The following is a 15,921-nucleotide window of genomic DNA, read 5'->3' on the forward strand; positions in this document are numbered from 1 at the left end:
TTCTGAAAGCATATGAAATTCTAATCATTACCTAGAACTGACTCAAATATTCCATGAAACAGAGGCATGTCACAATTTAAAATACAGAACGACTGATGTTATGTAGGTATGCAATGATACCTATAAAAGATTCCCTCTCATATAAACAACAGAATTGTATAATATTTTACAGCAAACATTGTATTTACAGCAATGTACTTATGGGTCTGTCATTTGCTTCAGTAACAAACAGTTATATTATGTAGCAATTCACCAGTGAATAAGTACCCTGATACAATATTTTAATTATGACTTCAAAAGGGCCTCATCCATTACACAGGTAAAATAAAACTTTCAAATAAAAGTATGTAGGAACAAACAGGAAATGAGAGATCACAAACTGTAATTGCAAAACCAATCCTGTACATGATCTGTGTTAGTGGATGGAGCTGTCATAAATAATAGGTTTATTAAGCTGCTACTTTATTTGATCACATGGCCTAAAAAATGAAAGGACTACAATCCGAAATACATATTTCTGTTTATTCCCCTGTAAAGAAACTATAAAAGTATTGGTGAAAAAGAAGAAAGGAATGTGTAAGATTACACATGTAAGATACAGCATTCTCTGGGGAAATAAACACTAGTTTAGAGAAAATTTTGGTTTAAATTATGAAATCTTTATATAAAGCCAGAGTATCTGAGCCTCAACCATTGTGAATCAAAACTGAGCAAAACACTTGCAGATAGCATGAATGCCTTCTTCAAACACCTACCAAAATCAATCTTGTCCTACATCAATTGTCTATACTGAGGTTATAAAAGAATATTTCCAAAGTCTTATCACAAAGGACATCTCCACTCTCAACACAGCAGTTGTTTCAGTGTTTCTCACTGAAATTTGACATTACACAGTACTTCACAACAGTTACTACTGCTGGAATAATTAAACATTTACTGTAGCAGTTAAAGTTAAAAAGACACGCAAGGACTTGCACCCGTCTGTATTTCCATACAGAACCACTCATCTACCCACACCTTCACAGAACATTCAGTTCATTTTTGTGACACTTCACAGTCAAAGAAGCAAGGACAACTTACAACTTTAAGAATCACTAAATTGGAAAGGACTCACAGAGATCACTGAGCCCAAGTCCTAAATGAATGGCCTGTGTGGGGATTGAACCCACAAGGTCAGCATTTTTAGCATCATGCTCTAACCAACTGAACTAATTTCAGAGTTTCTTGCACCTTCTTAATTACCTACCATCTGTATTTTCTTTCCTTCATTTGTAATACATTTGCCTTCTACCATCATCCTTGCATTCAGACTAAACATCAGTTCTCATCTACTACCAAGCAGCCTGCCAGTTTCTGTTTTCCTTCCAGACAAAATATTGATACTTCTTCCTCATGCTTCAAAAGAAATTCTAATCAAAATACTATACTCTTACCCACTGAGGCTTACATAACTGAGTATTTTCACAATCTTCTTTTCACAAACAATTTGTTTTTTCCACTAACAAATCAAAACTAATTTCTATTTCAAAACCAGCAACAGCTCTCCAACTGAAAATCAATTTTCTGACCCCACAGAAAATTTTAATATAGCTTAGCACAGCTTTCAAATCTAATGATATTTAATGTGCTGTAAAGTGCTTGTTGGTTATATTTTCTTCCCATTTTCTCTCCAGAGGCACTCAAAACTTGACTGGGAGTTGGCTATAGTAAATCTGAGGACAACAGATCCAGAAAGATAGAAAGTTGTTTCAGCAATGTGAAATGAAAGACAGAACGCTTGGCTAGATTTGGGCCATGAAGTTTGATTCCAAGTAGGTCAGACATTGACTACTGTCAAGATCAGAAAGCAATCTTAAAACCTACTTGATTCAGAGCAGAACAGCTAATGGCTGTTTTATTAGTGGGACCAGAAGAAGACATGTAAGAAAGCAACAAAGCCTCAACAGGAGAGATGTGGATGAACATGAGAGAAAAGTTCTGAAAAAGAAGAGTAAAGAGATAGTAAGGTAATGAACAGAGAGGCATCTGGAGGGATGATGAGACAAAGCCATATATATTCTTGCTCTCTCTTTACTTTAAGTCCATATTATTCCCAGAATCCTACTGAGTTCCCACTTCTGCCTGTAAATTCACCTCATGCTCCACTACTCCAAGAAAGGAATGCAGAAGTATTTTTGCTATTGTGATAAAAGAGGAAAATTCCTTTTCTAATAACACTAGAAATATAACCATTTAGAAACAGTAAGTTATATTATTCTTATAGCCTCATATATTTTCTATATATATCATATCCCAGTGTCTTTTACTAATATCATCTTCTTCTATTTGTAAGTTCAAAATAGTTATCTTGTTTGTGGTGCAGTATCATTCATATTAGAACGCTAAAATTAACAATTTAAACAAACTTTTTTCCCTTCCACCTGCTGTGTAAGCTTACCAAATGAGTCTACAAGCCCATTTAACCTTCTTGCTGCATCTTGGTTTTTTGCCAGGAAGGCTGTAATACTTTCTTCACTTTGTTTCTCTTTCTTCTCCTGTAAGTGTCATCAGTGACAATGATTTACCGTCTTAGCTTCCTGACAGCAAAAGGATATGCAGCAGTTTTGTTTGCTTACTTTCTTTCTCTAAAGGCTCAGTGAGCAACTGAAAGTTACGTCTAGATGAGAAAGATACTGTACCAAACAACAGGTAAGAATTCTAGAATCATTGTAATGTATTATGAAGAACTAACTGTTAGATGAGAAACTAGATTTTCCTCTTAACCAGAAATAAGCAAAATACTGTTTCAACCAATAACACCATAGTGATAATCCATGCATGTTTACTGCCTCTGAACATATACCTCTGCCTAACAGGGGAAGTAATTAATATGTTATTTTGCTTAACAATGGGATTTCTTAAAAATCTCTTCTGTTGTCTTAATATTTTATAATCAAGAAAACAGGCTAATAATTTAGGTCATTATAATAAGAAAAGAGTCAGGAACATGAACTTTAAGAAGCAATAGAAACCAAAAAGAAGCAGGAACAGAAGGCAAGTGTTCTAACTTTACATATATACTTAGCTCCTCATATACAAGAGCAAATTTTAGTAAGAAATTGAAGAATTTTAGGCACAAATAATACCACTAGTACAAGCTCTTATTAAACCTATTTGTTTAATAAACGTCTATTAAAAATGTAGAGGTCATTAAGTGATGCAGAAAAATGGCATACTGATCGACAATATATTTATGTTCCTCCAGGGAAGAAACCTACATTCCACTATTAACTTTATTTGTATGCAATGAGATCACAGATAAACTGTTAAGAAAGGCAAATACTAAAACTTGACTTATGAACTTGCACTCAGGAATCCAGCTTGATGAAAGAACCAATTGCACCAGCATACCCTTATAACCAGTTCTAGAAGACATTCATTCCAGCAAATCAGAACATATTGGTCTCAACAGGTTGAAGTTTAACGACCTGACAAAAACAAAAGACCATAACACTGCAAAAGTTCCAGCTAGTTTAATAGTCCATTAATCTTAGAGACTCAAAGAGAAAATTAAAAGAAAAAAAACAACCAACCAACCAACCAAACAAAAAAGGCCAAAAAAACCCCTCCAAACCAAAACAAAAAAACCCACCACAAACCCACAAACACGAATACATGTGTTATATGCATATAATGTATAATTAAGTACTTAGCAATCTAATGGCCTGACATTTATTTATTCAAACTAAAAATATATTTAAGTTATGATGGAAATTAAAGAGAACATTTAATATAAACCACTTATGTGGCATGTTTACTTTTTAAACTGTTGTTCCACGTGTTTAATCATTCAAGGAGCCAAATAGTTCTCTGCACTAATGTTTTTAATTAAACAAGACACATTATGGTGCATTTTTATGTAAGAAGAGATGGAACTTAATGAGTTCAATCTAGACTTTGAATTTTAGTTAATTACATTATGCCAAAAAGCACAATGGTTATAATTTTTAACTACAATAATTTTTAACTTACTGTTGGCATACTACATTTCTAAAACTGAAATGTAACAAAACATAGGAAACTCTTGAAGAAAACTACAGCTGACATTATTAAATACAATACTTATAAAGAAATGTTACATAACCAAATTTTATCAAAACATACAATATTTTTCAAACTGTGCAGTTCTTTAAAGAATGAACTTAATGAACTATTTCATTAAAGAATGAAACACCCTGTTTCTGGTCACAGTATCTTCAAGGATTTAAAGCAATCATGGTTCATCATCGTATGTTTTTTTTTACACAAACTGGGAGAAGAATATATTCCCAGTTTGGTTGCTAGAAAGTCTCCGGCCACCTATTGTCCTGGCTTTTATTTAGAAACCTGCCAACATTCAGATCTTAGCTGAATTTAATCTTCTGAGCCTAGGTCCTATTCCACCGCCCTAACACAGAAGAAAACACTGGCAAACAGGAACAAGTTCCCAGCAGAGGCCACCAACAGAGGTGGAGGCTGCAGCACAGACCCTATGAGGACAGAGGGTCTATGCAGGAGGGCCTATTCCTGGAGAGAGAGGAGGAGAGAGTCTCCTGGAGGAGACTGGGGAAGCCTATCAGCAGTCCCCAGTACCAGCACAGAAGTTATTCAGAAGATGGAGACAAGCTCTTGTCCTCTATCCACAGGATAACAGACAGGAGCAAGTTGAAACACAAGAAGTTCAGAGAGGATATAAAGAGAAAGTTTGACATTCAGACTACGGCCCAGCACTGGATGTGTTTTCTCCATCCTTGAAGATTTTTACGACTTGTCTGGATACAGCTCTCATGCCTGTTAAGACCTCCTTACTGACCCTGCTTTACGCAGAACTTTGAAACAGAAACGAACTGAGGTTCCCTCTTCACTAAATTATTCTGTGGCTCTATATATACAGTAGCTGTCTTTACTAAAACTTATATTATTTGACTAAATTTAGGCCTTAGCAGAATTGTAATGATAACCTCCAGTTTTCTTTAAAAACAAACAAGAATTTAAGGAAATCTTTTTCATATCTATTAGCTGCCTGTCCACTGAAGATCAGGGATGATATCCTCTTGTTTTCATTCTGTGTGTCCCCTGAGTATGAAAGGGGACTATCACTTTTCCTGGCTTCACAGATATTTAATCCATTAACTACATGATAAAGGGCACTCAAGGTGACTTCCCCTTAGGCATTCTCACTTAGAAACACTTCAGCTACATTGCATCAACTCAAAATAGTACTGAGTTTCTTATCCAAGACATACTACAGATGTCAGAGAGGGAGCAAAGTAGTTCGACACATTAACACAAAGCACCAAGTGCCCTACATGCTGTTCAAAACTAATGCTTTTCTGTATCTCCATAAATGGTTTCAAAAACTCTAAAATAAAGCTGCTCAAAGGCCTTTCATAGAATTTGGTTGAGCACCCCACAAGACTACTGCAAGGATAAGAAACCAGTCAGTCAGTGCCTTCTAGCATGTGGTTAATGTGGTTAATGTGCTGTAATAACAAATCATGACAAACTTCAAATATCCTTTTAAAAAGTCTGACTAAAATATACTATTTCACCACCCTGCACATTCATAACAACTGCACAATCACATCACAGCATAACAACTTAAACTACAAAAAGAGACACAATGTATTATCAACCTACCCAAAAACTTTTACCTCAGGTTCAAGAGCTAGAAATAATTACACGTCAAAACTCACCAAATCACCACAAAAACTGGCCAATACTATAATCATTTCCAAAAAACAAAGTAAAAACATTTTTGCATTCCAAAGTGAATTTAAAATTCAGCTTTGTGGGTTCACTGGCAGAATTATTGATAAGGATCATGGTATTTACAAATGGTGTTCCCAATTTGGTCCTCCCACTAAAAAGAAACCCTGGATGCTCCCTCCATGTTCCTGCTCCAGTGAAAGAAAAAAAAAGGCAGAGATTGCAGGTTGACATAAGACCAATTTACTGGAAGCAGCAATGAGATAAGAAAATGGCCAGTAATAGCAAGAGTATTGATAATAAAAGTGTACAAAAGAGGGTGATTTACATGCAAAACGCTCCCCAAAGGCCCCAGGTTCCCTCTGCCCACCACACTTCATGACCCAAAGCAACACCCTTCTTTCCAGAAGAGAGATCACCCTAGTTCCGACAGGATGAAGTGCATGGTATAGGATAACAACCTAGACACTGCCACATGGCTCCAGGCTGTACCCTCTCGCAGCTACTGCAGAAAAATTAACTCTATCTTGGGTGAAACCAGGACAATAAAATAGCAATCAGCAAGTGGCAGAGCTCTTTGGAAAGAAACCTGGAAAAAATATCAAAGCCCAAGAAAATTATGGCATGGCTTAAGGGTGCTGCGTATAAAGATATCCTTCTAAACTCTGTTAATACATATAAACCAGCTTGGGTAGCAAAGGCCATGTGAAACTTTCAGTGTCCTTTATGGTTTAAGCTGCTGTGGCTTCCAGCTGCTGAAATATGAACAAGTTTAGGTACACCCATGGTGTTACAATTGCACATGCAACTATATTGCAAATATACCTTAAATTCATTTCTTTCTGAGTAATACTGGTGCAATCTCATTGCACCTCAGCCAAATAAATCCCTCGGTTTATTTATTCTCCACTTTGATGCACATCTATTTCATCACACTGCTTTTAGGTCTGCCAATGCATAACAATAAAAAGTGAAGACTCCAGGTCACTCTCACATCCACTTTACATAGAGCCTGTATGTTTTATTAAGTTTTGCATTCTTGTTATCACAAACTTAAGTCAAACATGCCTATCCCCAGCTTCTGCAAGAATGCTTATGTAATACTCGCTGAAATTCAGTACACATCCATCATCCTTTCAATGTCCAAAACGTGGTTTTAGTGTGCTAGGCTCCAATTTTAGGGAAGAAAAGACACATAGGAACAGAATGCCCTAATGTTAGCCAACTACCTTGAAATCACCTTTAACTGAAGAAACCAGGTTAAGAGAAAAGCAACCAGAAGTACATTTTCACAAGCTCCCTGACAGAGAGCATAGTTACAAAGGTTTATTAAGACCCAGGTATACAGCAATTAAAAGATAACCATGCACCTATTTACATAGTTGTTAGAGTAGTTCCAAAGTCTGTCTTTTGGGAGCCAGCTGTTGGATTGACACACGCTTTACTGCCCACAGCTGAGGATCTGGGTCTTGTGCAATCCAGTGCCCTCCAATTCCACTGGGAACTCAACATTTCTTTTGTAGCTCAGTCCATCTTTGGGGTTATCCAGGATGTGATTACACAACATTTTCTCTGACATTGCAAACCAGCTTAAGAAGCTATCCTGTCCATTCCCTTTCCCTCGTGCCACTTGTTCCAAATGAAACAAAAAATTAATTTTAACTTAGGTGACTTGTGATACAGTTTACAGCACAGCCCTACAAGAAGCTGTTGTGTTTACACAACCGAGGGAGCAGCAAATTCCAGTGTTTGTGAGAGGCTAAGGAAAGAAAAGTCTTGAGAACAAAGAAAGGTTAAGAGAACAGTTAATACCCATTGTGAAACTACAACTCCACCTTATTCTTAGATCTGTGACTTCATTTTTTATAATTCCCTCTCTGTGATTCAAAAACCCCTCTTTCATTAGGAACTGATGTTTGTTTTCTAATTGTCTTTGTCCTCAAATGCTCTTGCATTAGTCTCCCAGCCAAATTTACCTAATACATAACTCAAACACCACCTGCAGCCATATCTCTGTAACTGAATCCATACAAGTAATCCCATAATTTCATGCTGAAATTAAAAGGCCTCCCAATCTAAATGCACTTGAATAACTGAGGCTCTAAAAACTGCTTGATAAATACAGGTACCAAATGTACTGTATATTTATGTATCAAGACTGGATATTTAGAAGGCAAAGGATTTCTTACTTTAGAAATACCTGGAAGTACTAGAAACCCAAGCTGTAGCCAGTGTTATGACACACTGAATACTGATGAACATTTTCATCATAACTATGAAATTACTGTAGTCAAACAAGACTAATGGATGTCAGAGATGGAAAATACTCATTTAAAGCATACTAGACAGGTATACCAACACTATTCCTCTAAGATATTATCCACTCACCAATAAAACCCTCAAAATTCTTGCACTGTTTCTGGTGAACAGGGAGATATAGACCATGCAAAAAAGGTCTAAAAAACTTACTCAAACCAATTTGATAGTTAGTCTCACTAATAGATCCTTGAGATCAACGAAGTCACATAAAGAAGTATTTTTAAATTTTTAATTACACATGCAAATAACTTTAATCACAACACTTTGAACATATATAATAAATCCATTTACTTACAACGTCTGTAAAACACTTTCTTAAGTCTTAAAATCTACTGCATCTGCTCAAGCACATAAGCAGAACAATAAAGGTAATACCAGCTAAATCAGCTCCACTGAACTGTCAATAAAAAACCTTACACCATGAACAACACATAGACCGAGAACTGGGGTAAATATCAGAAAAGATCCCATATGGGGCTGCATGCAGAGCAAGCAATACTACACCATACATATTTATGCAAGCATATAAGCACTTTCAAAGTCCTAGCCTAAAAACAACTTTGGTGATAACCGGCTTACATGAGACTTGAGCAGGATCAAAACTGAGAGCTAGACAAGCAGAAAAAAAAGAAGGAGACAGATAACATCTGATGTCAACAAACATAAAATAATAAGCCCCTGAAAGAATAACTTGCAGTTATTACCACGTGATGTTACATTTTTAGCCAAATGTATGCAGATAAACAAAGCAACCACTCACAGGATGTGCAGCTCAACAGAATCTCTGTTTGTTGACAAGACAAGAAAAAGTATTCTGATGAAAAGAGGAAAGGTATTGAAATCATTCTCAATTCACTTGAAATACTGTATTTCGTGACATTGCAAAAACCACAGAAAAACAGATTCAGTTAATAAGAGTTGTATGAGCTATGAACAATACTAAAGACTCTAAGAAAAAAGAAAATATACATATATACCCCCTGCTTCCCCCACCCTGAAAAAAAAACCATCACACAAAAACAGAAGAAAAGCAAGAAGACAGAAAACACCAAAAGACAGAAAGCACCAAGAGCTAACGCCTCCCTTCCTAATAAAAGGAAACGTGCAACCATGATTAAAAAGCAATCTACTAACAACAAAAGGAACCATGTAATACTATTGTGGAAGTCATTGTCAAAGATAGATGCAGAGACAACTCACCTCAGAAAAAAACAATGTTTCTATTGATTTTAAATCAATAGTTGCCTGCACCAGATTGGGCTCTTCTTTTTTTTTTCCTACAAATCAGATTTAAAGATTCAGCTTTGACTGTGTGAAACAGTAACTACATAATCAAAATTAGATGGGCAATTACCCTCTAGGCAAGTCATTCTACATAATACATGGAGGTTATCATTGTCCATGTGAACCAGACCTCTCTGCATCCAGTACTGCATAACCCACAGAGCTTGACATTTTGAGACGCATCATTCTTTTCCTTTGAGCATCTTACAGGTTGCAACTGATAGTGACAACCTACCTTACACTTGTACCTTGTAGCTGTCACTGTACTGAGATGCACACAACCAATTTAAGTGAGACATACAATCTACTCTCTAGATTAGCACAGAATGCAGCAGAAAGCACCTATTTGTATGTGGCAAATAAAACTGGATTACAGTTCCTTCTGAGAACTACTACAAAGAAGCTTCTTTGTATATTCACATTTTTGTACTGTTTTTCACATCTGCATAAAGATGGATCTATCTTACAGAATAATTTTGAAAATATCATATACAGAAATTCAAGAAAGCTCTTCATTCACCTTTTGATAAAGAAACTGCAACCAAAACAAGTTTAAAAAATACAAACGTAAGCATGAGCTCAAATGTTGACTCAAATCATGGTAGTATTACTCATATTAGTCATCTTACTGGGCTCATGCTGAGAACCCCATGGGAAATATGAATATGTAAAGAACCCACCAAAAGCACTGCCGGGCCAGGGCCAGAAGCTTTTAAACAGCAGCTCTATTAAGTCAAATGAAAAAATATAACTGTGTACTTGCCTAATCACAGTGATAACATTTGCAGGCAAGCCTAGGTAAAAAGTAGCGTGTTACAAGAAAAATGCTAGCCTGTAACAGAATAGGAGCACTAGGATAGGACAACTTGGGTTGAAAGGCACCACAAGAGGTCATCTAGTTCAACCTCCTACTTAAAAGTTCCAGTTACTTTTCTAAAAAAAGCCACCAGATTTTTGTTGCCTTCTTCCCGTTGCCTTTTTTTTAGAACAAATACTTGTTTTATTATTGCATGGTCAGTTCTGCTTTTTAATTAGTTTAAAAAGTTAACTTTAATTAGTTTCAAGTTATCTGCTTTTTAACCGCAAGCTTTATAACTTTTGATACTCTTCTATTCATAATGAACGCCATTTAATTACTGTCTCTGTTTAATACTACTACATTTCTGAATTTTGTTTATTTCCCTTCTAAGGCTTTTTCAGATGAGATCTCAATTTATTTCTTGTAACTGCAAACATTGTCACTTAACTTTTTGTTTACATAAGGTCATACTGTAAAAATGCCCCAAAACTGAGATAAAAAGAGACCAATGGCAAAGCAACAACCTCATTCTGCAACTGCTTTTCTCCTAAATTCAGGAAGATGATGCCATTGCTAGTACAACATGGCAGTAACATTCACTTTAGTACTATTCTGTGGTCATGCATATCATTACCACCACATAAGTTGGAAATGGTTATTCTACAGTGATCTCAACTTTTTTTTATCTTAATCATTATTTCGAACAGCTACAAGTAAAAAGCAGTAGCAGCCTTCTTTCGTTTTCCATTCTGTAGTTCCAGTCAGTCTGATTCAACCAACAAGGATGTTGGACCATTTTCTGCATTCCATGTACTTCTTGCTCATTACAACTTCCCCTCCCACCAGCAAATACTCCTTCCTCACATTGCTGTTGCTGGCACTTGCAAAAAATGAAAATCTGTAAATAGGTCAAATTTAGGCTTCTCTGGAAAGTACACCATTGCTTTAAAATCCCCATTATTTCATACAATAATATTGAAGTTGTTTAATTCAAAAGTCTAGACCTACACTTTGTAAGTCACTCAGGATGCATTCTCATCAAGCAGAAGACCGTAGTGGCTACTGTTTTCCTACTGAATCCTCAAATTACTGTCACAGACCCTAAAAAGGCAAGAAAAATGGGCACGGCCAAAGAACATCACTACCATAATAGCACCATATCAGTTACGAAGAAGACTGAGATGCAGGGAAGGAAAAGAAAGTTAATCCATATAACTGATTCAAAATACCTTGAAGTGCGCACAGAATCTTTCTATAGTCTTCTGTCAATACTGATTTTCCAGAGAACAGAAACTTAAGAAATACTTTTCTCTCACCTAGTTGCATACACATTACATTTAACTAACAATAGAGCAAATGAAGTAGATAATAAATTAGCAAGCTTTACAGAGCTAAGAAGTCAGAAATACTGATCATGAAGCAAATAATCTCAAGTGCAAAATCACACTCAAAACTGTTAATAACCCTTACAGTCTTCCCAATTAAGTTTCTTTCTGTCCAGCAACCAAAAGGAATACAGTCAATAATTAGCAGCATAAAACAATTTACAAATGACCAAAGGAAGATGTTATTTTCTCACCTGTCACTGACTGCAGAAGTGAGAAATGTGAAGACAATGCCACAATCAGGTTCTTATTAGACTTCAGTCGCAAATAAACAAAAAAAAAAAAAAAAAAAAAAAAAAAAAACAAGAAAAAACCTTAGGAACTTTTACCTGAAATTCTTTTCTTAAAAAGAAATTACCACGTGAAAACGAATCACATCCATTAATTCACAACCCACACCTAACGGAACATTTCCCCACGCAGAAGCAAATTCAATACAGACACACAGAGGAAAAAACCACAGACGTGGTTTTTCGTGACTGTTTGCCCTCCTTCTGCGAGGAGAATTTTCAACGGCACAAATAAGTATTCGCGAGGAAGTTCTCCCGCAACACACAGCACCTCCACCGAAGAGGCGCGGCAGCCACACTTCCAGCTCCCCCGCCGCCCAGGTCGGCCCGGCCCGCCCCCCGAGCCCTGTTTACGGAGGGGGAGGAAGCCAGCGCGGTGCCCCGCTCGCAGCGCCCGGCGGGCCGGGCCGCCCGCTCCCCCGAGGGCCCGCCCGCCCCCGCCCGCCGGGGACAGCCCCCGCCCCCGGGACGGGGCGCGGGACGCGGCGGTGCAGCCGCCACCCCGGCCACCCCCTGGGCCCCCCGCCGCCGGCCGGGTAACGCCGACCCCACTCACCGCGGCGGCGGCCGTGCAGCGCGGCGCGCAGGCAGCGTCCCGCCCGCTCCCTCCCCATGCACGGCGGCGCCGGCCGGGGACGCGGCGGCAGCTCCGCGCCGACCCGCGCTCCTGCCGCTGCCTCCGGCTGGGCGGCGCTCCCGCCGCTCACGTCATCGCGCGGCTGCGGGTGGGGCGGGTCCCGCCGCGCTCCCCCGGCGAGGCGCGGCCGCTCCGCGCGGGGTTCGCCGCGCCCGCCCGGCCGGGCTGTCCCTCGGCCCGCAGGGACACCGTGCGGCCGCAGGGCAGGCGCGGCAGAGCGGGTCCCCCGCGGAGGCGGCGGCCCCCTCGGCACAGAATCACAGCATGCTCTGAGTTGGAGAGGGCGAGAGGCACACATGGATCGTCGAGTCCAGCTCTTGGCCCTACACAGTACCGTCCCCGAGAGTCACATGCGAGCTTGAGAGCGTGATCGAAACTCATGTGGAGCTCTGTCAGGCTCCGTCGGCACCACAGAGGGAACCAGGGTTTTGTCAGTGCGAGAAGCGGAACCGCTGCCGAGCAGGCGAGCGCTGCTCTTTGCCCCCGCCGCCTGCTCCACAGTCGGTGTGGGCGGCAAGGGCTTCTTGTATCTCACAAGTCTATGTCTGCAGGAGCCCGCCGAGGTGAAAGCTGGACCGCGGTGAGCCGAAGGACGTCGGACCAGCGAGTGTGAGGAATAGATCTGGCCTTGTTGAGCCACGGCGAACCAGCAGTGCGTCTTTGCTGCGGTCTGGCTGCACAGTAGTGAGTGTGTTCGCTGGGCCAGAGAAAAAAATGTACGGTTGTTTTTTAAGCAAAGTGTGTGCTACTTCTGTCCCAGTTCTGACTTCTGAAATGCACACTTTCTTGTCGCTTCCTGTGTGAGGAGCTTGTTCCTTATTTTCTTGTCTGTGCCGAGTAAACACTTCACCTGAAAGAAAGCTCAGGAACTGGGTTTTCTGTGAGACAAAGGAAAAACAATTTGGAACAGGGAAGAACTAAAAAGCCATGTAAGTTTGATGGATGATGAGTCTCAGACTGCTAATCGGCTCACACTCATTAATGCTTGCAAAGCAGGCTGTTATGTGTCACCTAGCAATATGGTACTGTCAAAATGTAATTCTTTAAGGACAATCTTACTTTGTCATGGCACTGTCATTTCTATGATGTGATGCACAGTTTTTCTCTCTGTACAGAAGGAAAGAGTATGCCCATGTGCTATAACATCATCTCACAGGTCTCGTCCTATAAGATCGTCTTACAAAATATACACCATTTCAGAACTCGATATTGTATCAATGGATACATTGATTTTATTGAATGTGAAGTGTAAAGAATACCTGGTGATTTTGAAATAAAGTCAATTACAGCATGTTTTCTTCTATAATACTTGGTCCTTCGTCTCAAAGAAAGTTTCTACAGTATTACATCCTCTAATAATTTGCGTTTCGTGTTTAATGTCTCTTCTCAGTTTGCAGTGTGGAAAACTCATGCAAACATGCTACAGTGGCACTGGAAACTTCTTTCGAGCAGAGTAACGAAAGAAACTCCAAAATAAAAATATTCTGATACCTCCCAGACACAATTACCTAATATGCCACTGATATCCAGACCACTCAAAGGATAAAGAGAGTAGTGTACTACATTGGTTGTGCTCACTGCATAACATAAGACTCTGTTCATCAAGATTACTGCGGACAGACCCCTGCAAATGCAAAGAATTCTACTGAAATAGATGACAAATCTTTATATTGTTAAGTTTCAGAAATTTGTCAGGGTCAGGTGTAGTTGGACCTGCAAAATTTCTCAGCCTCTGGAGTGATAAAGCACACCATCACTTGCTTCAATTTTGAAAGTCCAGTCTGTGTTTGGACTCCAAATATTACAGCTTATCTAATGATACCTGGCATTCTTGTTTGTCTTCAATAATAATTAAATACGTTTTAGTGTAATGTAGCAAGAAACACTATTGTCCTATAGAATATCCCTTTTCACTAGTCCGTTCAGAATTGTTCATTACTTCCACCAGAGTTCTTGCTACTACATCAATTTTCAACAAGTGCTTTAAAAGGGATCTGCACTCAAAAAATTGTGAACATCACAGGTTTGCATCTAACTACCATTTAAGCACCCCTCTCCCCTTTTTCTTTGCTAAGGGGTCATACAGTGTCCATACATTTTCATATTAATTTGCTTGGACACAAGTGTTAGCCTGTGGCAGGGAGTTGAAGTACCATTTATCTCTGTACTGTTCACATATTTCATTTTGCATATTCACACTGTATGAATACCTTCATGTGTAGGGTGTAGTAACACAGGCATAACCGCAGAATCCCAAAACATGGATGCTAAACAATAAACAGTAAACATATTCCCACATATTCCCAAATAATGGACAAAAATACCACTAATTATACACAAAACATTATTTCTACAAGTGGTGTAGCAGCTTCAAATTTAGTTTGCTTTTCAAAGCAAGTTGCAAACTTGCCATCTGTGTAAAAGGCTTAGTTTTATCTACTTGATTACTTCTGTGTTCCAAATTCTGAGATTAGTGCTGGCCAGGAAATAGACTTTATTTCATTTTCTTGTTCAAAAAGCTGAAAATTACAGAAATAGTTATGTAGTAGTTCATTCAAAAATCATCATAGTCATCCTTTGATTTATCATTTTCAGCTGAAATTAAATTCAAAGCATATTCTCTGTTCAGAAGTCGGGAATTATTTGCAAAACCTTTGCAAATTACAACACTAAGGAAGCTACTTATTTTAGTCAAATTTATGAAGCGAGACTGCATGTACTTCACTTTTCTTTCTGCTTTTGTAGTAGGATGTAAAATGCATACTGTTTAGTAAGTACATATGTCATAATGTTTTTCCCCTTTTCTTTGTGTGGTAGGCCGTGCCTTGGAAAAAAACGTATTTTGGTTAAAAAGCCATGCTTTTAAATATATGGCAAAGAACGGTCTTAAAGGAAATGTTTTTATTTTTATAGTCATTCTCTGAAACCTATTTCCCGAAGTTGTATGACAGATTGCCTCACTCATGGAGGAGAATGGAAGAAAAAGCACCTCTAAATACAGGTTTGTATATAACTCAGCTTGCAAAAAGACACACTTCTAATTCATCTCCTTTGGGAAAATATAACTTAGGAAAAGAAGCCATCTCTTGGCTGTGAGGGCCCCAACAGCAAGCACAAGATTGTCCCCTTCCAGACATCCATTTGATACCTGTTCTGAGAGACAGTAGAAAGTACCTAAAAATACCTTTTGTAATGCGTTTCTGCAAATACGGGGTTTGGAGCATATGAAAATTCAAAAGGTACTTCTCCATACACCAAATTGTACCCTGATTGCTGCTCCTGGTGGAAGATGCACTTCTTTGTCACTTCCCATTCCAACAGCCCACTGTGTTCTTGATCAGGTACAAAATGCTGCATCACACGACAATCTCAATAGAAAAAAATTTTAAACCCAAACAAATATGGACAAAGCCCTACAAGAATAGGCATTAGTTCAATTGCTGAACTAGTAAAAAGCACTCAGAGATTACAGTGACTAAT

General features: G+C 38.7%; 1 protein-coding gene and 1 long non-coding RNA gene across 7 annotated transcripts in view; one reads left to right on the forward strand and one right to left on the reverse strand.

Annotated features, from left to right (window-relative positions):
* The window catches only part of JAK2 (Janus kinase 2), an 89,450-nt gene extending 76,950 nt beyond the window's left edge, over nucleotides 1–12,500 (reverse strand). For 3 of the 6 annotated variants that reach the window (XM_014878956.2, XM_014878570.2, XM_088155879.1), the window contains exons 1-2: nucleotides 12,361–12,500; nucleotides 11,709–11,769 (exon numbers count right to left, since the gene is read on the reverse strand). The gene's annotated coding sequence lies outside the window, so the exon portion shown is untranslated. Of the gene's footprint in view, nucleotides 1–11,708; nucleotides 12,200–12,360 lie in introns of those variants that run through there. The other 3 variants (XM_088155878.1, XM_088155880.1, XM_088155883.1) reach the window with 2 other exon arrangements.
* Nucleotides 12,501–12,630: 130 nt separating this feature from the next.
* On the forward strand, nucleotides 12,631–13,747 carry LOC148219845 (uncharacterized). The gene is made up of 2 exons (XR_015799202.1): nucleotides 12,631–12,871; nucleotides 12,993–13,747. It is a non-coding gene; the product is annotated as an uncharacterized LOC148219845 (long non-coding RNA).
* The last annotated feature ends 2,174 nt before the right edge of the window (nucleotides 13,748–15,921 follow it).

The sequence above is a fragment of the Sturnus vulgaris genome, chromosome Z, assembly GCF_052056855.1.
Source record: "Sturnus vulgaris isolate bStuVul1 chromosome Z, bStuVul1.hap1, whole genome shotgun sequence".
In the NCBI taxonomy this organism is placed as follows: domain Eukaryota; kingdom Metazoa; phylum Chordata; class Aves; order Passeriformes; family Sturnidae; genus Sturnus; species Sturnus vulgaris.